The sequence below is a fragment of the Peromyscus californicus genome, unplaced genomic scaffold (genome assembly GCF_007827085.1).
Source record: "Peromyscus californicus insignis strain IS unplaced genomic scaffold, ASM782708v3 Scaffold_23__1_contigs__length_62951481, whole genome shotgun sequence".
Lineage (NCBI taxonomy): Eukaryota > Metazoa > Chordata > Mammalia > Rodentia > Cricetidae > Peromyscus > Peromyscus californicus.
The window spans coordinates 50,834,796-50,857,550 of NW_026294534.1; the positions used below are offsets into that span (position 1 = coordinate 50,834,796).

Below are 22,755 nucleotides of genomic sequence, written 5' to 3' on the forward strand. Positions count from 1 at the left end.
CTAAGTATTTATGTGTATAACCACAGGCCTGGGTTGCTCTCAATCTTGGTCAAAGAAACTTCTCTTTGCAGAGGGCAACAGTCAGCACAGAGGTGAGTAATTGTTGAAGTTGATGAGACTGAGTGCTCAGCCCTAAGGGGGACATCCTTATCAGCCACTCACCCCCACATTCTCACTCCTGCCAAGGCTGACAGACATCACAGGAGAGGAAGCAGAATGTAAGACCAGATGACGGGAAAGAATGATGTGGAATGTCATGTCTGGCCATGACATGGCTGTCACGCTTAGCAATTCATAGAGGTTTCACACAGAAGATCAAACAAGCCAAAAATTGACAGAGATGGGGAGGTGGTCTCTAGGCCCCACAACTTTGCCTTCAAGGCTGAGTTCAATTCATTCCTTAGGACCCACAGGGTGAAAGGAGGGAGCAGACTCTCCAAAAACTGTCCTCTGACTTCCACATGCGGATTGTGGCAAGTGTGTGCTTTCATACACACAGAATAAACACATATCAATAAATATGAAATATGAATGATTTTAATTTCAACTACCTCTGAAGCTATATTCTCTGCAAACAATCCTAAATACAGAACAGGTTATATATACTAACTTCTTCAGTTCCATAATGTGTGTCCATGCGTGTGTGCGTGCATGCGTGAGTGTGTGTGATAGAAAGCTCTCGCAAGCATGAAGCTCTGAGTTCAGCTCCCAGAGACTAACAAGAAATAAGCTGAGCATGGTGGGTGGGCATTGTGGGCATGGCGAGCATGGAGGGCACAGTGAGCATAATGACCACGGTGGCCATGATGGCATGGAGGATGTGGTGGGCATGGTTGTATGGTGGGCATATAGGGCAATGAGGAGACAGAAACAACCTAGGGCCTACTGGTCAACCAGCCTAGTTTTAGGATTTCAGGCCAGTGAGAGACCCTGTCTCCAAAGAAAAAATTTAATTAAAAAAATAACAAAGCTATTCCTCTTTCATTTGTTAGATGTAGTGTTGGCAGAAAGGCTTCACTGTTAATCTCTACCAAAGTCATTATGGAGTCAAATATTTAACATCCCTCCTAGGTTTTTCCAGTTAAATTTTTGTTTCATTGTCTTTGGTATTTGCATTTGTCTTTTTTATGTCTCAAAATTACTTATTGAAATTACTATAAACAACGAACTCAGTATTCTGTTCATTAAAAACGTGTCTTTTAGGAGAAAGAACACACCTGGAGAGTGAGGCAACTGCTTTTTTTGTCTGAACTAATTTTTCAGAGATGGGTGTCCAGTGAACACCCTTAGAAGCTAGATTATCTCTTTCAGATGTAAAGGTGGGCATATTGCTGTCTGTTTGGAAACTGTTAGCTTTCCCAAGCTCAGGGTCACCTTTTGTAACATAACACACGGTATGTGCTGGTATCACCCTGGCCTGTTGTGTCAGCCTGTAGGAATTGGATCACAGGGAACTCCAGGGGGAAATGTTTTCCTTCTCTCCTTTGAAATAACAACTTGTCTCTTCTCTCTGACCTGGAAGTCTCATGTCTCCTAACAGCATCCATCAAACTCTACCAGCCTAACTTACTATCCGGTGAGGGGGTAAGAGCTGACCCTTCCAAGTTCTCAAAAGAATTTTGGTGACAGAGATGTGACTTTCTGCAGAAGGAAGGAGAGGAGCCTTCTAAGCCAGCTAATGTGGTTTACAAGAAACATGTGGACTAAACTTCATAGTGACTAGTGCAATAAATGGTTTTTCTTTTACTACATGATTGCCTGTAAAATGGGAGAAATTGGTGAGTGGTTTCAGGTGGGCTCAAAGACAGCTGCCCAAATAGATAACCATCCTCTGGATGGGGGACTTACTTGCCAATCTGGCAACAGTCTTGGGTCCACTAACAATTTAATGACTGCTATCAAGGTTTGTCCTAGGTGGACAAAACTCCCCCCCCCCCTTTTGCAATAAAAGTGTTGTGGAATATGGTCCATCAAACATGATGTTGGCCGTTACCTTCTTAAACTCTCAGCAGCTGTGGTTACCTGCATGGGAATCATAAAATTGGGCCCCATCAACCTTTAATTGTGGAGTGAGGGAAGACTCACAAGACCCCACCACTCCTGAAGTTAAAAGCAGTTGAAAAGTACTGGGAGGTAGAGACATTTTCTTCAGTGGCGTAACCGCCCATACATTGCCCACGTTCCTGTAGGTAACCCCACCACCACCACCAAAGCCATGCTGTTGTAAGAAACAGTTAAACTTGTTGCTTCATCACACCAGACTTGGTTGGAATCATTTCTTTGGTCTGTCGTCAGTGCCGTATATGAGGTGAACAGATATTTGTCTCCCCGAGAAAAGTTCACAGAACAAGAAAGTATCATTGCCAAGCAGAGTAGAGTATTGTGAAAGCCAAAAACATTGGAAGTTCATTGGCTTGAGTTGTGACACATGCCATTTACAACTACAAGCCAACACAAGTCCTTTAACAGACAAAGCCGCTCTTTCTTCATCCCAAATCCTTCCCTGTGCTACTCCTGCCCCGACCACATTCAAGAGGAAAACAGAGAAGCTAAGATCTTCCTGTACACAAGGGATGTTTAAAGCCCTGCTATCCTCCCCTTATGAAGACTTGGATTTTTATGGCTCTATCAAATATCAAATATAGATACTGCGGGGATTGGACAAGGTTTACAGTGGGCAACAGGGGACAAAAGTGATCTTATGCCAGGGCATTTGTGCCAGTTGATTGTGCTGCTGTGAATTGCACTGCTAACATCTAACTGACATTGATACTAATTGTTTTGCATGTTTGAACTGTAAATGTTCATTAAGTCCAGATGGAGAGCCACAGACTTGTGATTCTTGCCATAAGTTGACCTATTTGTCTATGGCAATAGAGGCCACACTGCATGATGAGTGACCTCTGTAAACACCTGGGAGATGACATTAACTGAGTGTGTAACCTTCTCCAGGAGCTACGTGATTCCCTGCTGCTGTTGGCACACTAGGTCAGAGTGTGCTTCTTGCATTATGAACATCTGGCTCTACCCATATCACTGCGGCTCTTCAAACAGCTGTGACAAGCTTGTGGCTTTCTAGGAAATTTGTTGTCTGGCAATGACATGCCTGTGGACCCTCTGCACTCTACAATCCCCAGCCATTTTGCCAGGGACCAGCCTCAGCAGTTTCAGAGGGTCTGAAGGATGGGATACCTGGAGGCGCAATAATGACTCAGAAACAATGTTCCTGCAAGCTGACAGGTCACCTCGGGCTTCTGCAGTTGCTAAGTTTCTTTTGCTTCCCTGGCTTCTCTTAGCTTCTGCTTTTGCCCAGGTAACCTCAGTCTTTTATTATCATAAGAAAAGGGGGAATAGAAAGAAAAGGGGAAATCACCCAATACAAAATGTTCTCATGATTCCAAAAGTTATTCTTAGAAAATCACCAATATAGTCTTTATCATCTTTTACTAAACCAGGAACTATCCCAGACTTAACACCAAAGCAAGCATAATCTATTTTTGTTATTAATGATTATACAATCTTTTGAGCACTTGACCCAGAGGCTAGCAACATGCAATTTCACAAAAAAGGTAAAAATAAGAACAGTGGTCAATGTACCAGACAGTCATTTCCTTCTCACACAGCCTGCTCCAACCTCAAGACCCCTGCAGCCGCCTAAGTTCCTCCTCAGCCCTCTGCAAACACCAAGCCCCATGACTGGTGGGCTACAATGACCTCAGACAAGAAATCTGTTCCTGCAAGTCAGCAACTTCTGTCCTTCTATATCCAACAATTCCAAGGAAGACTTAATCTAATTTATAGAGCTTCTATGAAAGGAAGCTCACCTTCCTTGGCAGCTCTTTTCAATCTAGGAACCCAATAAAGCTTGTAGCAATCACTCCATCAATTGTCACATTATCTCCTCTAGGAGGAATAAAAAAATATCTGAATTAAAGTTGCCATCTCCCTTTCTTGGTGGAGGCCACCATTCTCCTCCTAGTCTAGGTTCCCACACTTTTAGTTTGTCATCCCATCTATATGTTATTCCATCCACAGTCTTCAGCCAATACCCCTTAGGGTCTCAAGTTTTACACAATGCCCTTGGAATATCCTCCGAAACTGAATTCTTCATCATGGCCAATTTAAGTCCAGTGTGTTGATACACATCAAACCATGTGCTATAGTTGACTACACATTCGGTACAGTTTATCCAAGCCTAAAAAGCTTCCCCAGGCTGCAGGTTCTTTTCCATGAACTACATAACGGCCTCAACCCCAGCCTGGGTGATCATCTCTGTATAGTTTCCTGTGAAATTTACTTCACTCCTTTCCTGCATCACAGAAATCACCATTGATCTATGAACACAGAACATGAAGATCAGATAGAAGAAGAAGACTAGTATTACAAGAAGTATTTATATGGAGGAGGGCATGACATGTGCACACCATAAAGCATGACCTTGGGACACGTAGGCATTTCCTCCTTGGCCCTCTAGAGGCATGCTAAGCAGAAGATCCAGAGGGGAACACACGGAGGGTTGATGGTCCACAATCTCGGGTCCCCTTTTCTCCAATCTCTGCTGGCAGCACATCAGCCATCTTATATGCTGTCTCCGGCACCATTTGACACTGACAGGGGATGGCCTCCTCAAAACCAAACTCAGCAATACACGTGACTTAATCCCCCTTACCTTGTCTGGCTTGCCACCTGACTCTTAGCTTGTCAGTGGATGTGACTGTCACCAGAAAGTGGTTGCCACTTGGTTTGTTTCTAGGTAGCATCTTGGAAATGGGAGGCATCTTTCTGTTTCAATTTAGTTTTGTTTTATTTTTTTTTCCTTTTATTGAAAATAGATTTTTTTCTCATATATTCAGACTACAGTTTTCCCTCCTGTCCTTCCCAGTTCCTCTCAACCTCCCCTCCTATCCAGAGTGTTTTTCATTAGAAAACAGACAGGCTTCTAAGGGATGATGATAAAATAAAATAAACATAGTACAGTAAAATATGATAACATAAATAAAAAACTGACACATTGGAACTGTACAAAACAACCAGAAGGAAAAGAGCCCAAGAGAAGGCACAAGAAACAGAGACTTGCTCATTTAGTACACTCAGGAATCCCATAAAAAACACTAAACTGGAAGCCATAATGTATGCACAAAGACCTATAGCGTAAAAAGAGAGAAGAAAAAATATATGAATACAATAAAATTTAAATTAAAAATAAGATTTTTTTTAAAAAAGAAAAAAAAATCTCTGATATAATATGAGGCAAGGAAACTCTAGAGATAGATGTCAATGGGTTTGTTTTCCTGTTGGCCATCTACTTCTGGGCCTGCAGGCTACCTTAAAAGTAGTTTGCCAAGTGAGTTCCAGGAAAGGCGCAAAACTACACAGAGAAACCCTGTCTCGAAAAACCAAAAAAAAAAAAAGTAGTTTGCTTTTCCAGTGAGACTTCCTTAAAGAAAACTAAGTTTGCTTTTGCAAATGGTTATCAATGGAGGTTGCCTCTGGGCTAGTGATGGGAGCATGTTTCGATGTCTCACCTCTAGGACTGCATTTGGTGCATACTCATGCGGGCCCTGTGCATGCTGCCTCAGTCTCTGTGAGTTCACGTGTTCACCAGTCCTGTTGTGTCTAGAAGGCCTTGCTTCCTTGGTGTCTTCTATCCCCTCTGGCTCTTACCCTCTCTCCTACTCCTCTTCTGCAGGGTTCCCGAGAAGAGGGATTTGATGGAGACATCCCACTTAGGAATGAGTGTTCTAAGGTCTTTTGCCCTCTGCATAATGTCTGGCTGTGGGTCTCTGTATTTGTTCCCATCTGCTGCAGGAGGAAGCGTCTATGATGATGGCTGAACAAGGCATTGATCATACACCACCGAGTATACCAAAATGTCATTAGGAGTCATGTTATTGCCATGCTCCTCCAGGAGAACAGTAGTATTTGGTTTTACCCTAGGTCCCTGGTCTATCTAGTCTCAGATTCTTGGTCACCTAAGCAGTGTTGGGTATGAGTCCTGACTTGTGGAATGGGCCTAAATCAATTACTGGTTGGTTAGTCCCATAAAATTATATCAGTATATCTTGCTGGCAGGTCACCATTGTAGATAAGATGGTTTGTGGCTGGGTTGGTGTTTGTTTCTCTTTGGTGGCATGTAGAGTGCCTTTCTGTACCAAAGATGCCAGAACATCTTTGTGAGGGCTCTATGTGGGCACTAGCTTGACTTCTCCGTGTTCAATGAGTTGTATGGGTGTTGTTTAAGCCTTTAGTGTGTGGAGAGCAAGCGATGGTCTTGGCAAGAGCCTGATTGCTTAGGGATTCCCACGGGCTCTGTCTCTCCCATCATTTGGTGATTTCATTTAGACGGTCTTCATATATGTATACATTTTAGAAAGTTTCTACTGTATAATTTTATCTCTCTTCCCATCTTCCCTCCCTTATCACCCTCTTCTGTCCCACTCTCCTGTTCCAGTCCCCACCCCATCTATTCATAACTATTCTATTTCCTTTTCCTAGGGATATCTCTCTGTCCCCACCTCACCACCAGTTAGTTACTCTATAACCAACCTCTGTGGGTCTATGGATTATAGGTTGGTTATCATTGACTTAACAGCTATTAACCACTATAAGGTAATACATACTATATTTGTCTTTATGGGTGTGGATTACCTCAGACTGATTTTTTTCTAGTTCCATCCATTTACCTACAAATCTTATGATTTTATTTTTTTTAACAGCTAAGTAATATGCCATAAATGTACCATATTTTCTTCATCCCTAAATCTGCTGAGGGACATTTATGTTGTTTCCAATTTCTGGCTATTATGTACAGTGTCAGTGAGCATGGTCAAGCAGATAGCTCTGTAGTAGAATGAGGCATCCTTTGGGTATTTGCTCAAAAGTAGTACAGCTGGATCTTGAGGTAGATTAATTCACATCTTCCTGAGGAACCATCACACTGATTTCCACAGTGGCTGTACAAGTTTGCACTCCCACCTGCAATGGATGACTGTTCCCTTTACTCCACATCCTTACCAGCATGAGCTGTCACTTGTGTTATTGATCTTAGCCATTCTGATGGGTATAAGATGAAATTTCAAAGTAGTTTTGATTTATAGTTCCCTGATGACTAAGGATGTTGAACATTTCTTCAAGTGTTTCTCAACCATTTGAATTTCCTCTTTTGAGAATTCTCTGTTTAGATCTTTACCCTGTTTTTAATTGGGTTATTTGTTTTCTTAATATCTTGTTTTATGAGTTCTTTACATATTTTGGATATTAACACTCTTTTGGATGGATGTGTAGTTGCTTAAAAAAAAAAAAACCTTTTTCCATTTTATAGGCTGACACTTCATCTGAAAGGCAGTGTCCTTTGCCATGCAGAAGCTTTTCAGTTTTATGAGGTGGTATTTCTTACTTTTATATCTTAGTGCCTGCACTAATGCTGTTCTGTCCAGAAGGTCTAATTCTGTGCCAGTGAGTTCAAGGCTACTCTCCACTTTCTCTTCTATCAGGTTCAATGTAACTGACTTTGTGTTGAGGTCTTTCATCCATTTGGAGTTGAGTTGATTTCTTTGTATCTGTTGTTATGTCCCCTGTTCATCTCTAATTTTGTTAATTTGGATATTCTCTCCCTGCCTTTCAGTTTATTTGGATAAGGACTTGCCTGCTGATTTTCTCAAAGAACCAACTCTTTGTTTCATTGATTCTTTGTACTTTTTTGTTTGTTTCTTTGTTTCTATTTTATTGATTTCAGTCTCAGTTTGATCATTTCCTGCTGTCTACTCCTTTGGGGTTTGGTTTCCTATTGTTCTAGAGCTTACAGGTGTGCTGTTAAGTTACCAGCTTGAGATGTCTCCGTTATTTTTTTATGTAGGCACTTAGTGCTATGAACTTGCCTCTTAGAGACACCTTCATTGTGTCCCATAAGTTTGGTTATGTTGTGTATTCATTTTCATTCAGTTCTAGGAAATCCTTCATTTCTGTCTTAGTTTCATGTTTTCTTAGGATATATATTAATTATATATAATAATGATTTGTTATGACATGTATTGGTAGTATATTTTCATTATATACACCTGCTACCTTCTTTTGTTCAACCCAGCCCCTTCTTCTTCCCAACTTTTCCCAGCTCTGTGTGTATGTGTTTGCGTGTGTGTTTGAATGGTGTATATGTGTCATGTATGTGCACATGTTGGGATTGTACATGCCTGTGCATGAACATAGAGACAAGAGGACTTCAAGTGTCCTGATCTATCACACTCTGACTTATTCCCTTGAGATGGGATCTCTCACTGAACCTGGAGCTAGGCTGGTGACCAGCATGTACACACACACACACACACACACACACACACACACACACACACACACGAACACGAACACACAAACACATACACACAACCCACAGAGAATCATTAGAGTCAGCAATTCTGCTTCCCTGGAAGCCCCAGTGTCTTACAAGTTGGCAGGAGAATCTGTTTGTGGTCCACAGCTGCTCTTGGTGCCACTGAAAGAGCACCAGCCTTTTTAAGCAACTTTCTTTCCAGCAGGGCACCTTTGTATCAGGGACTGTACTAATGTGGAAGGCACGCCTTGACTACTTCCTTCTGGAAACTGTGACGTGCACAAAAGATAAAACCATGAAAAGGGTCTCTGGCGCTTTAAAAAGCAAAACCTCAGGCTTTGGAGGCTTTCTGAGTTCACTGGCCAGGGTTCTAATTGGATGACAGCATTCAGGAACATTTCCTCTTGGGCAGTTGCTAATACTTTTGCTGTACCTGTAGCAAAAACCACTAGTCAAAGACCAAACAGGAAAGCAACCCACCTGGATTTCTAGAGTGGATCCTGAGAGGTTATAGGATTAGTCTTGATCTAGGGATGGTACAAGGAAGTTAGGGTTGAGGCCAATGTTATAATTTTGTTCTGCCTTTAGAGTCCTGTGAATAGTAGGTTTAATTGAAGCCTGTTTCAGACAAGTTGAATGGATTTGGTCTTGGCCTCTCTTAAATAATCAAAATGGTTGATGAAGTAAGGTATTCGTGGGAAATTTACCAGAAGCTCAGGTAATTGGGTTGACCAGTGACCTTCAAAAAGATATCTGTAAAGAAGTGTTTCTCTATCCCAGCCAGCTCCCAAATAATGACACAGAGACTTATTAATTATGAAAGCTAGGCCTATAGCTTAGGCTTGTTCCTAACTAGCTCTTATTACTTAAATTAACCCATTTCTATTTTTTGCATTTTTTTCTTTTTACTTATTGTGTCTTTCACATCATGCATCTCTATCTCATTCATTTCCCTGTCCCTTTGTATCCGCCCTCTACCCTTGCAACCTCCCCCCAAGATAAAAGAAAATAAAATTTAAGAGAAGAAAGAAGAAAAAAAGAGAAGGGAAAAAAATCAATCTCATCATGGAAGCTGTAGTCATTCATGAATGAATGTATGAATGACACAGTGAGTCATTCATAAACCCTTTGATCCATATATATCTTTTTTTCTTTTACACAAATTTATTAGGCAGATACTGTGCCATATATGGGAGAGGCAGGTTGTTAATTCATAAAGCTGGGTGTTTGCCAGCCCCCCCCCACACCCCAGCTCATTCTTACAGAGGTGGTTAACCAAGAAACCCTCCAGACGGGGCACAGTGGTTCATGCCTATAATACTGGTTACTTGGGAGTCTAAGGCATGAGTGTTCCAAGTTTGAGAGGCCAGTATGGGCAACTCAGTGAGATCTTGTCTCGAAATAAAATAAAAAGGGAGTTCAATGTAGATCAGTGGTAGAACATTCATGTGGACCTGGGTTCAATCCTAGTCCTGTAGAAAAGGGAAAAAAAAGGACATAAAAGAAAAATAAATCATCCATATCATGGAAGGACTAGTGTTAGGAAGCAAGAGGAGCGAGTGGTGGGAGGTTTCCCTGGACAGGATGCAGGAGCAGGAGGAAGACTCTACACACGGTGGTGCAAGCCCAGGGCAAGGACACTGTCAGCCGAGAGTACACAGGGAAGGGCCAGGTCTCTGGGGCCTTGGCCTGGGCCATAGCAGGGGCACTGACTGGGGCAGGAATAGCCTAGCAGAGGCTGCCAGAGGCCAAGCACAGCAGCCAATGCTCAAACAATGACAAGGGTCTACTTACGGCATGAGGCATCATGCCATATATATATATATATATCTTTACTTGTTCATTTCAGAGAGTCACTGATCCGGTTCCAGGCCTCTGGTTTCTGCTACACTATCCATGCTGGGCCCTCACTGGGACTCCTCCTGGTTATCCTGCTGTTGCCCTGTGTTGTGGAAATCCTGCAGCTTTGGGTCTGCAGGACCGGTCCATTCACGTGCTCCAGCAGATCACAGATGGGGTGGATGTCGGGGTGGGCCAACGTATCACCCTGGTTCTGGACCTGGGTAGTTGCAGGGTTGGTTCGCCCAGCAGCTCTTCCTTGTCCTCACCACCAGGGTGAGCTCTCCTGCATTGCCCTGGTGAGTTCACCCCATGCAGTGATGGGCAAGGGGCGGGGCCAGTTTTCCTGCCTTCATGTCCTCAGGGTCGGCTCTCCCACGTGTACACCTTCAGGGTCAGCTCTACTGTGTCGTCCAGTAGAGGTGGAGGGGCCACTCTCCTGAGTGCTGCAGCTAATGAGGGGCAGGGCCAGCTCTCCCACCTCTATGACCTCAGGGCCAGCTCTCCCACCTGCCTCAGGCATTGATGGGTGGCTGGCGGGGGAGCGGGGAGGAGCTTTCTCCCGACCATGCCACCACCTGACAGATGAGTAATGGGGAGCTCTCCCATGCTCAAAACATCGGGGCTGGCTCACCCACACCTCTGCCAATAGGGTTGGCTCTGTTGAGCTTCGCACTTGAGGTACAGGGCCTGCTCTCCAAAGTGTTGCAGCTGGTAGGGGACAGGGGCAGCTCTCCAGCCCTTATGACCTCAGGGCCAGCTCTCCCCCTCCCATGCTGCCACATGACAGATGAGTAATGTAATCCATTTCTATTAATTTACATTTTACCGTGTGGCTTTTTACCTTTCTTTCATTTTGTCTGTCCGACTCCCTCCATGCCTCATTGGCATTTCCTCCTCTTCCTTTCTCTCCCCTGAAATCCCACCTATACCTCCTGCCTAGCTATTGGCTGTTCAGCCATGCAGCTTTTTATTACACCAATCACAGCAATGTATCTTCACACAGTGTACAACTATCCCAGAACAGACAGCTCTCTGTGTTAAATGCTCTGACTCCGGAATGTGATAATAATTAGGAAGGGGTGGGGGGTCCTCTGCAGACTCATTATCTCAAGTGAGATCGTCATAAATTGTCTAGAGGGCCCCTAAATCCAACAAGATGTCCTTATGAGAGACGCATGGAGGAGAGGTGTGAGAAGGAAGAGGAGGCGGCCATATAAAGATGGAGGAAGAGGTTGAGATGATGCAGCTACAGACCAGGAAATACCTGGAACCGCCAGAATCTGGAAGGAGCAGGGAACAGGACCGAGCCCTGTGAATATGCAAGTCAATAGCTTCGTTTGTTTTCAACATCCATCCACACTGGTGTTTTATCAGGCAGTCTCAGGAAGCAAATGAAAAGAGTACTGGATAGTGACTGGAGAAACTTCCTCCAAGATACCGCCTGCTCCTGACCTGCTTTCAAGTAAGCTGATAACTGCCCTCTGATATCTTTTCAAGGACAATTGTTTTGTGAACAGTCCTGGGAGATGAAGTGTTTCTCTGCAGAGCAAAGGGCATGTGAGGCTATTGTCTCTTTAAACAATATGGGTTTTCCTCACTGTGACTCCACAAAGACTTGCACACGATCCAGCCATCCAGAGTCCCAGTGGGGATGGAGAAGGGCTCGTGAAATCCCACCCCTAGGGGAGGAACTGTTGGCAGCTGCTGGCCGCTATCAAAGAGAGTCAGTTTTCTTCAGGGATGCAACCCCAGGTAGGTTGCTCCAGCCCTGTGGGTGTCTCTAGACTCGTGCACACATGGGCTGCACGCAGAGGATCCGGTCGATTAAGAACACAAGACATTTCAAGGATGAAGTGATGGGGAACAGCGGAGACATTGGAGAGGACAAAATGGGGATAGATTTGATCAAAACACGTTGTATACATGTATGAAATTCTCAAATAATTTAATATAAATATTTTTTAAGATGTGAGTTCTCTTAGCACAGGCTCCTTCCCTGTAAATCTATTGTGTGTCTGCCATCCATATCCCACCACCTTGTGGGAACTAGGGCTTTGGGAACGGACATAAATGTGTTAATACCGGGGAGCTATGGGTGTAGCCACGTTGTAGAATGCCTGCCTAGCACAGCAAGGGTTCAGCCCCCAGGCAGTTAGAGTGATTAATAAAGCACCTTTTGTCTCAGACCCAGAACTCTTCCGCTTTTTATCCATAAAACCATGGAGAGTGGCTTGTTAGAATGATGACTGTACCTTAAACCTCAGACTCGCCACAGTTAATAGCAGATATTATCCCTAAATCTTCTATAATGAGGCTATAAGTGTCACTTTAGCCCCCCCCCCCACTTCTTGGAAATGCCTAATTTAATTCTATGCCTTCCCTACAATTCTCTAAAATTATATCAACATTATTGGCGGAAGACGCGTATCGTCAAGAGATTGACCTGTTACAACGCTGCTTTACCTGTTCATCAGCAAGGAGAGAGAAGGAAGAGGGAGAATTTTACACCTGAAAAGCAGCCAAATAGGAGCAAAGAAGTTGATGAACCTAAGAACATGAGCAGCCTTTATTATCCTCAGAAAGTTATACGGAGTCAGGAATGCCTCGCTTAGACTGTATCTTCCCTGCCTGTCACCCTGAATCAGATGTAGAGACCACTTATGACAGCTTTTCTTCAGGCGGTAGACGTAGACTCCAGCCTTCACCTCCCAGCCCCGCATGGCTGAGATAAGACACCAGACTAGAGTACACTGCACTCTGTGAAATAACTAATTGGTACCATTTGTGGTTAAACATTGTTGATATATCATATCAACAATGCTGTCATCATTCGCTACTGGGCAGAAGGAAAGCTTCAGCTAACAAGCCTGAGCCAGTCAGAGCAGGTCATACGCAAAGTCACAAAGCTGTTCAAGTGTGTCTGTGGCAGCGCCCACTCCTGTTCATGTTTTGGAACCTCTTCCTGGGGTCCCTGGGCTACTTCCCAGCAGTCTCAGGCAGTCGTCAAGGTGCAAGCGTTCTGATCTTCCCCGAATCCCCACAGCATTCTTAATTACACCCGACTGGGAAGTTTCCAACTGTCACTGGTGCAAACCAACTTTGGTCCTTTCTTGATCTCCAAGAGTCACTCAGAGAGAGCCCCAGAAGACCAACTGGCAACATGAGAGATCGAGAGCCACATGTTAAATGCTCGAGGATATGTCCTTTGAGGGATGGAGTTGAGAAACAGCTGTTTCCCATGTTAGTGAGGCTTTCACTGCTGTGACCAAATACTTGAGAAAACTACAGAAAGGAAGGACTCCTTTTGGCTCACTTCTTCACAGGTTCCAGTCCTCAAGTCTTTAGCTCCAGTGATGGAGGCCCTGTGAGATGGAGTACACACACACACACACACACACACACACACACACACACACACACACACACACCCAGCATGAGCGTGTGATGGAGGAGGTTCATCACCTCCCAGTGGCCAGGAGGCAGAGCGGGAGAAAGAAGGAGCCAGGTTTTAGTTAACAGCTTCCCAAGCACACCATGAGCAATCTGCTTCCTCTAGCTGGGCTCCACCCCCGAGCGTTTCCAGCCTCTCCCCCAAATAATATCACCATCGGGGGACCAAGCGGTCAAGGTGTGAGCCTGTGATGGACATTTCATACGCAAATCGTAACATCTATGTTGTATCCCCTTGAGCTTCTGCGTCAAGAACTGGGAGGGGGACACACTAGAGAAGTAGGAAAGGTTGACAATCTTGCTACCATTGTCCTAGTTAGCTTTAGCCGTAAACTTGACATAACCTGGAGGCACCTGAGAAGGGAGTCTCAATTGAAGGCTTGCCTAGCATGGGGGTGTCTGTCTCTGGGGGCGTGTCTTGATGACTAATTGATGGAGGGAGGGGGCAATTCTGTGGATGACATCATCACTAGGCAGGCGGTCCTGGGCCTATAAGAAAGCTAGCTAAGCACAGATTTGTGAGTGAACAGCGAGCAGCGTTCCTCAATGGGTTCTCTTCCCAGCCGCTACTTGAGTTCCTGCGCTGACTGCCCTCAATGATGGGCCGTGCCCTGAAACGGAAGCTGTGTACATCCTGTCCTCCCCTAAGCTGCTCTCGTTCAGAATGTCTTCGTACAGCAACAGAGGAGACAAAGAATTCTTCCCTTGGTTTGGGTATGGAGGGGTAGTAACCAGAGGGCAAGGTGGCCACTCCACACTCAAGAACTCTTCTTAGCCACAGAAAGTATCACCTCCCTGAAGGACTCCTCCCAATATACTCATGCCGGGACTTCCTTTTCCTGTGGGCATGTGGTTGAGGGGGAAGGGCACTTCTGGCATCATGTGGTTGAGGGGGAAGGAGACTTCTGGCATCCGGAAAGCCTTAAAGACAATGGCGTCTAGACTTGTGAATGTCGTCTTTGTCTGTCCCTCGGAAAACAGATAAACTTACCAATCGTTAATGAAAGAAGTGACTATTGTGCTTATCAAGACTCTTCCAGTGAAGAGGAAACAAACCCCAATCAAAGTAACACAATTAAAAATAGATTGACTGACTCACTCAGCCAAAGTCCAGAGGGGCACGGAGTACACATCAGAGACCCAGGAACTGTAGCGATGCCAGCAAGTCTCTCTCTCTCTCTCTCTCTCTCTCTCTCTCTCTCTGCCTCTGACTGTCTCTCACCTCGGGGTTTTCTCTTTCAGCTGTCTCCTCTCTCACCGCCTGCGATCAACTTTTCTTTGAAAGGCACTAGAGTGCTCCTGGCTTCTGTCACCCTGGTTTGTAACTCGAAATGAGAGAAGTGATTCCTTCCAAGTGCTCACATAGAGAGTCTACAGGACCTCTCAGTGTCAGCTCAGGTCACATGACCTCCTAAGGGCCCACTTTCTGAGCTAAAAGTAGGCAGACTTGGGTCAGGTAACAAATCCTGTGCAGTGAGACCCTCACCACTTCTCCACAGGATAATGAAGGCTAAGCTCCCCCAGAGGTAAGGAGCGTGGGGAACAGAGGTCCTAGCCTGCCAATAGATGGCCCAACCAAGGGCTTATACTGACTCAGGTCTGATAGGGCTGTTCCTTAGTGACACAGATCTGAATACATAGCCTAGATATAAAACCCCAAGGTCCACCCCAGGGACTCACTTCCTCCATTGAGACTCCACCTCTTCAAGGTTCCACAACTATCCAAAATAGTGACACCACCTGGCACCAAATGTTCAAACAGATGAGCCAAGGTAGGACATCTTACATTCAAACCACAGCAGGCTGGGTGCTAGGTGTGTGCATACCTACCTGGTCAGAGCTACGCTCAGGCAAATGACCTCTTCGTCACTCTCAGGGCCTGCTGGATTCAGGCTGCCCACCTTCCTGCACTCTCAGCCTGCTTCAGATTGCTAGTCTTCTTGTATGAGTAGGACGCACACTTTCAGAAGGCTCGTGTGTTAAAGACTTGGCTCCTGTTAGAGGAGTCTTGCTCCTGAGAGGCAGGAAGGAGTCCCTTAGACACGCCAAGGAGGCCGAGGCCCTTCACACGGTGATTACTATTGATTTTCATGTTGTGTTTCCTACCTAGTGGCAGTCATTGGAATAGGGGCAGCAAATATGTGCTATGCATTCTGCCTCTCTCTGTTCATATCCTCCTAGTAGATGTAACTGATTAGTCAGGGTGTGGTCCTGCACACTGAGTAGAAAGGGCATCAGAATCATTCTCAATAAGCCTGTTCAGGCAGGCGACCCCAGGCAACTGAAGTTAGAGACGGTGTGTGAAATGAGGCTCGTTTATATCGATAGATATAGTGCCTCAAACCTGTAGTTTCAACACGTGAAAGGCTGAGGCAGGTGAATTGCCATGAGTTGGAGGCCAGCTTGGTCTATGTAACAAGTTCCAGGCCAGCATGAACCATAAAATGAGATCCTGTCTCAAAAAAACAGCAGAAACACCAACACAATACACACACACACACACACACACACACACACACACACACACACACACACACACAAGTGATAGTTTATTTGTGCTGAAATGTAGTGATATTTTATTTGTGCTTTAATAAATAAAGCTTGCCTGGAGATCAGAGGAAAAAGGCAAGACATTTTAAGTAAACAAAGAAACCAGGCAGGGGTAACACACACCCTTAATCCTATCACTTAGCAGGCAGGATCTCTGTGTGTTCAAGGTCACACTAGGGAACAGAGCCAAGCATGGTGACACACGCCTTTAATCCCAGTACCAACCATAGAGATCTGGAGGTCTGTACAGACAGACAGAAAGTGACAGAGCTGGGCAGGAAGAGGAAGCGAGGTAGCTGGACAGCGAACAAATCAAATGGCAGAACAGCAAGGCATATGTGCATGGGTAGACAGGAAGTAACTCACATTTGGAAGCTGCAAAGTTGGTGAGGTAAGGTTGGCTGGTGGCTTTCCATATTTCCCTGATCTCTCTAAGGCTTTCACCCCTATATTTGACTCCGTGTTTTTTATTTAATAAGACAATTTAGAAATTCGTCTATACACATACACACACACACACACACACACACACACACACACACACACACACACACACACACAAGCCAAAAGATAATACTGCAGGCTGAGATAAAACTGAGATTGTATGAAGAAGATAACACAAAATTGAACATAATCAAAATAGTGATTTTGGGTACTACACAGGGTGCTACAGAAAGCAGACAATGTAGAGCATTGAATTTGAAAAGTAAAAGACAAATTAAGAGTCCCTGTAGAAGCACAGAGACATAAGGGCACAGGCAAATTGAACCAAACAATGAATAGTCTTTAGGTAATAGATATCGATGCACACGCAGCTCCGTGTTGTTGTGTTAGTTCTATCAAATGCTTAGGTGGGTGGTGGTGGCAACTCCTTTAATCCCAGCACTCGTGAGGCAGAGGCAGGTGGATCTCTATGAGTTCAAGGCCAGCCTGGTCTACAAAGTGAGTTCCAGGATGTCAGAACTATATAACAAGACCCTGTCTGGAAAGAGAGAGAGAAAGAAAGAAAGAAAAAGAAAAGAGGAAAAAGAAAGAAAAAAGAAAGGAGTCTTTAAAGGGTGAGACTTAGCACATCAGTTACTTTTCTGTTGTGATAAAGTCCCATGACCAAAGCAATTCATATAATCCATCACGGTGGGGAGGCGGAGCATCCTCACCATGTTCGCCCTATCTTAGAGAAGATGTGAAAGGGAAGGTTCTCCAACTCATCTGATGAAACTGTAAGTCAGGCAAGGGCAGCAACAGAAAGTAAAATTATGGACCAGTGTTACTAACAGACAGACTTAATTATACCAGAGTTAGTAAATCAAATCGTCAATGTGTTAATAACACAACACAGTGAATTTCAAGGAAACAAGAATATTTTATTATTCACCAAACATAACTCAAACCACATAGGTGAAAGAACACACCAGGAAAGCCTACCATCTGTTCCAAAGTCTAAAAAAGGGACTTTAGTAAACTAAGATGGAAGGTAATTTCCTCAAACGGATAAAGAGGAACAGTCAAAATCTATATCACACATGATACATAATGCTGAAATTATATATATATATATATATATATATATATATATATATATATATATATTTAAAGTTCTGGTCCAAGGCTTCACATGATGATACATTCCTGTGATGCCAGAACTCAGGAGGAGGAGGTTAAGGAGTTTGCATTTAGCCTACCTAGGCGACACAGAAAGAACTTACCTCAAAAAACAAAACCAAAACCAAAACCTGAATATAAATACTATAAGCCTGATTTATAATCGGGCACAAAGAAGCATTAATATATGCATTCAGTGAGGCTCTAAAACCACAGCTCCACAGTGAGGCATGCTAAAGACCAAAGGGATTATGACTCAAAATGAAGAAAGGAGCTGGGCTTGGTGACACATACCTGTAATGCCAGTTCTCTGAAGACCGAGGCAGGAGGGTTACCAAAAGTTTGAGACCAGCCTGAGTTACAAAGGCAGTATCAGGACAGCCAGGGCTGCATTGCTCTGTCTAAAACAAAGGGAAACTAAAGGGTTACTTCTCCTAGACAATGCCGATTTCAACATAGAAAATGTAAGACAACCTATAAGACATTTACAATTTATTAAACGTTTCATATGGCATAGATTGTTGTATTAGGGAATACACAATTCACACACATTTAGAGACTACTACAGCATTCCAGACTTTGGTCAACTTGTAGAGTATGACATGGTGAGCAGAAGAGATAAGGATCCTGCCTTCAAAGTTCACAATCTGGTGGAGGAGATAGGCAGTTAAAATGGTATCACACTGAGATTAGTGTCCCCACAGGGGGACCTGCAGGGCTCCAGGACTCTCTGATCTTGGGAAGACATAGGGAGAGGGTCCAACAGAGCTTCCCAAAGGACTTGGGACACCACTGAGGTTTGAAAGCTAAGAAATGGTCATGCAAAGATCCCAAGGAAGAATATGGCTGAATGAGTGCCACTTGGGGTGTGAGAGGCAGGGTGTGATTTGAGGCAAGGAGAGCTTGAAGGCTTAAGAGGAGCAGAGAGGTGGGAGGCGGGCGGTGAAGGACCTTGAAAGCCTTGGTAAGTAGTTAAGAGTGCTATCCCAAGGACCTGGCAAGCCATCTAAGCAGTTTATACTTTAGAAAAACAGCCGTGTCTGCAATGTAGGGAGTGAATGTGGAGAGCAGGAGCCAGGCTGATGCTAAAGAGACAGATGATGGGAGAGCAGAGAAATCTGTGAAGGGATGAAGATGGCCCACGGTAGGCTGGGAGGAAGCAAGCAGGCGAGATCTTCTCAGACAATAGGGAGGGGCACAGGGCAGGGTGAATGGGACGCGTGAGAGAACAGTGACAGGCATATTGTACATGACACCAAAGACTGCGAGGAAATGCACCCGAATTGTTGAGATTCCCTCTTAGTTGTAAAATCACACTTGCTTTTGTGTCCTTGTCTGTTTTTAAAAGTTTTCTATTGCCGGGCGGTGGTGGCGCACGCCTTTAATCCCAGCACTTGGGAGGCAGAGGCAGGCGGATCTCTGTGAGTTCGAGACCAGCCTGGTCTCCAAAGCGAGTTCCAGGAAAGGTGCAAAACTACACAGAGAGAGAAACCCTGTCTCGAAAAACCAAAAAAAAAAAAAAAAAAAAAAAAAAAAAGTTTTCTATTAAGTAGAGTGCTTTCAGTATCAAGAAATAAATTACTGCTTTATTTCTCCGAACAGTATTCCATAGAGCTCGGCTCTCAGTGACAACAGCTTATTACGGCCCATGCTAACAGAACATTCTCTCGGGGGAAAATGGTTCGCTCTTCACTGGCAGTTTCGGGTGGCAACTCATAATCCCTCCGGACTTGGTGTTTTAGAAGCTTGCAGATCACATGAGAAGACAGGGAGATCTCGGGCTTGGCAGAAGCAGGGACCTTGACTGCTAACACTAAGCAGGCTTGGGAAGCCTCTTAAGCTCCTTGGAAATACCAACTACCACTCTCTCCGTGCCAAGTGGAATAAATAATAAAGCGCTCCGCAAACGCATGCTGACGTCAGCAGTCACGTGGTACTGCCAGCCACGAAATACAGAAAAGCTCCTCCTGGCATGTATGACCCTCGAAGTCTTGCTCAAAATCAACCCTTTCCACGCGTCATTGTTCTTTGAAACACTCCCATCAGGGCTTGGAGCGATGACTCAGTCCTTGAGAGCACTTGATAACTCTTGCAAAAGACCCAAGTTCAGTTCCTGGCACTCAAGTCAGGCTATCCATATAAGGGTCTGTATCCGCAGATCCAGAAAGGTCGACACACCCTCTGGCCTCTGCAGGCACCTGCTCTGTATACACCAGAGACACACATATGTATGCATAATTAAAAATACAATCTTTAAAAAAGCAACCTGCTTAGAAACTCCCTTGAGGTTTAATTTCAAATCTCACCCTGGCTGGATTTGTTAGGGGTCTAGGGCATGAGTGGGGCTTACCTTCTCCTGTGTCCCTGAGGAAGTTTCCAAAGAGGATTAACTGAGAGGGTAAAACTCCCCTGAAATACAGGCACCGCCCCTGAACGCAAAGGGAAGCCCCCCAGAAAGCCAGGAGCACTGACCTCCCTAGTGTTCTGATTACGTGTCCCTCCAGACACGAACAAGCAGCCATCCTTCCCTCACCGAAACGGGAGCCCACTAGATCTTTTCTCCTGTAAGGTGTTTCTCCACTGGTATTTGGTTACAGCAATAAGGAATAGCTGGAATTCTCCTTCAATTGCAATAGCTTCAATCTCCTTGCAATTCTCAGCAAGCCATACCCTTGATTATCGGCAAAGCAAGAGAGAGGGGCGGGGCATATTTCTAAGATGCCTTTAGAAGACGCCTGATAAGCCTGCCCCGTTTTTTTTTTTTTTTTTTTTTTTTGGTTTTTCGGGACAGGGTTTCTCTAGTTTTGGTGCCTGTCCTGGATCTCGCTCTGTAGTCCAGGCTGGCCTCGAACTCACAGAGATCCGCCTGCCTCTGCCTCCCGAGTGCTGGGATTAAGGGCGTGCGCCACCACCGCCCGGCTGAATTTCACCCTCATCCGGGATAACTGTGACCTGTATTGTCTTCACCTTCAGGAACCTCAGGCTTACTGGATCTGATAAAGCTCAATGAATTTCGGGTTCAGCCCCATGGGGCTCAGGTCTTGAACAAATCATCCCATGGGGGCTGTTTTCCATTAATCTGGTGATTTTATATTCTTTTAAAAAAGAAACAAAAATGAGCTTAATTTTGTTTTGTTTTGAGTACTAGGTATTGAATCTAGGGCCACCGCATGTTCAGTGAGCACTCCAACACTTATTTATTTATTTATATCCCAAACTCTCTTAAAAAAAATAAAATTAGGAATTAAGTTGCTCCTCCTGCCTCTGCCTCCCAAGTATCTGGGATTACAAGCCTGTGCTGATAGGCTTGACTAAAATATATTATTTTCGGGCGGTGGTGGCGCACGCCTTTAATCCCAGCACTCGGGAGGTAGAGCCAGGCGGATCTCTGTGAGTTCGAGGCCAGCCTGGGCTACCAAGTGAGTTCCAGGAGAGGCGCAAAGCTACACAGAGAAACCCTGTCTCGAAAAACCAAAAAAAAAAAAACAAAAAAAAAAAAAAAAAAAGATATTTAAAATATATTATTTTCATTCATATGACCAACTTTTCGATGAGGCCTATGTAACACATGTACCCCAATATATTGTGTACCCTAATAAACTTATCTGGGGATCAGAGGACAGAACCAGCCACTGGATTAGACTTAGAGGCCAGACAGTGGTAGCACACACCCTTAATCCTAGCTAGCACTTGGGAGGCAGAGATCCGTCTGGATCTCTGTGAGTTCAAGACCACACTGGAAACAGAGCCAGGCCTGGTGGGACATGCCTTTAATCCCAGCACTTGCGATCTCATGCCTTTGCTACCAAGTATTTGGGAAGCACACTGGCCTTTAATTCCAGCACTAGGAAGGCAGTAAGATGGCAAGGCACAGAAAGGTATACAAGGCGTGAGTAAACAGAAAGTCTCACTCTGGAGGCTGAGGAGTTGGTAAGGTGAGGTTGGCTGTGGCTTGTTTTATTCCCTCTGATCTTTCAGCTTTCACCCTAATATCTGGCTCTGTTTTTTTTTTTTTTTTTTTATTAATAAGGCAGTTTAGCAATTCGTGTTACAGGCCTGTATTGAAAATATACAGAAATACAGGCCTATATTGGAAATTCTCGTTACGTGTGCTTCTCTCCGGATGAGCTGTATAATTCTCTCAAGAATGTGAATATCGAAACTCTAAAGTGCAGCCATTCAGTCAGCATGAGCAATGCCCTAGATCTTCAGCATCTAGAGAATAAATTATCTCAGAAATAACTGCACCCTTTCATCACTTCCTCCTCTTAGCCCATTTTTTTGAAGTTCAAAGTAGATTTTTCAGCCATGGACAGACGAAGCTTCGTGAGGAAAGGAGGGGTTTCAGAACGTAGACAATCAGAGAAACATCTACCCGCCCCCCAGGCTTTATCCCTTCCTGCCACAGGATGACAAACAATTTCAATGACAGTGTCCCCTGGGAAGCAGAGAATAAAAAGGCTAGGCGCACACAAATTGAAAAGCCGTAATACAATTACCTTCTGCTCTTTCAAACACCCAGACTGTGAACAGGGCCTCCGAGCCTGCAGAGGCAGCTTCCTCTCTTGGGATAAGAAAGTGACTGCAGCAATGGCTGACAACAACTTGCTTCAAAGGGCTGGGCTGAGATAAGGCCCAGTGGTGTCGCTAGACTCCAGCAGCCTATCATCAGAAGGTCTGTAACCTGAAGGTGCTGATTGCCTCTCAGAGCAGAAGCTTGAAAGCTGGACTTTGGGGCCAACAGAACGTTTTTCAACCAACCCTTGGATGATAAAAAAAAAAAAAAAAAACACCCGTTGGCTTTATCCTAGCCCAGGGAAGTGGAATTCCATTGTCCGATTTCCCCAGGAATTCCTCCTGTGAGCCTTTGTGGAGCCTGTTCCATGGGGCACCGGATCAAGAACTTGGACCAGGAGAAGTCTACACAGGCCAGTGTGATATGAGAGGAACCCCACCAAGGAATCCAGGCTGATCACAATCTTTCT

General features: G+C 44.6%; 1 long non-coding RNA gene across 1 annotated transcript in view; it reads right to left on the reverse strand.

Annotated features, from left to right (window-relative positions):
• Positions 1 to 22,448, reverse strand: part of LOC128119143 (uncharacterized) — a 54,523-nt gene extending 32,075 nt beyond the window's left edge. The window contains exon 1 of the long non-coding RNA XR_008221478.1: positions 22,270 to 22,448. This is a non-coding gene — a long non-coding RNA (uncharacterized LOC128119143). The remainder of the gene's footprint in view (positions 1 to 22,269) is intronic.
• Between the last annotated feature and the right edge of the window lie 307 nt (positions 22,449 to 22,755).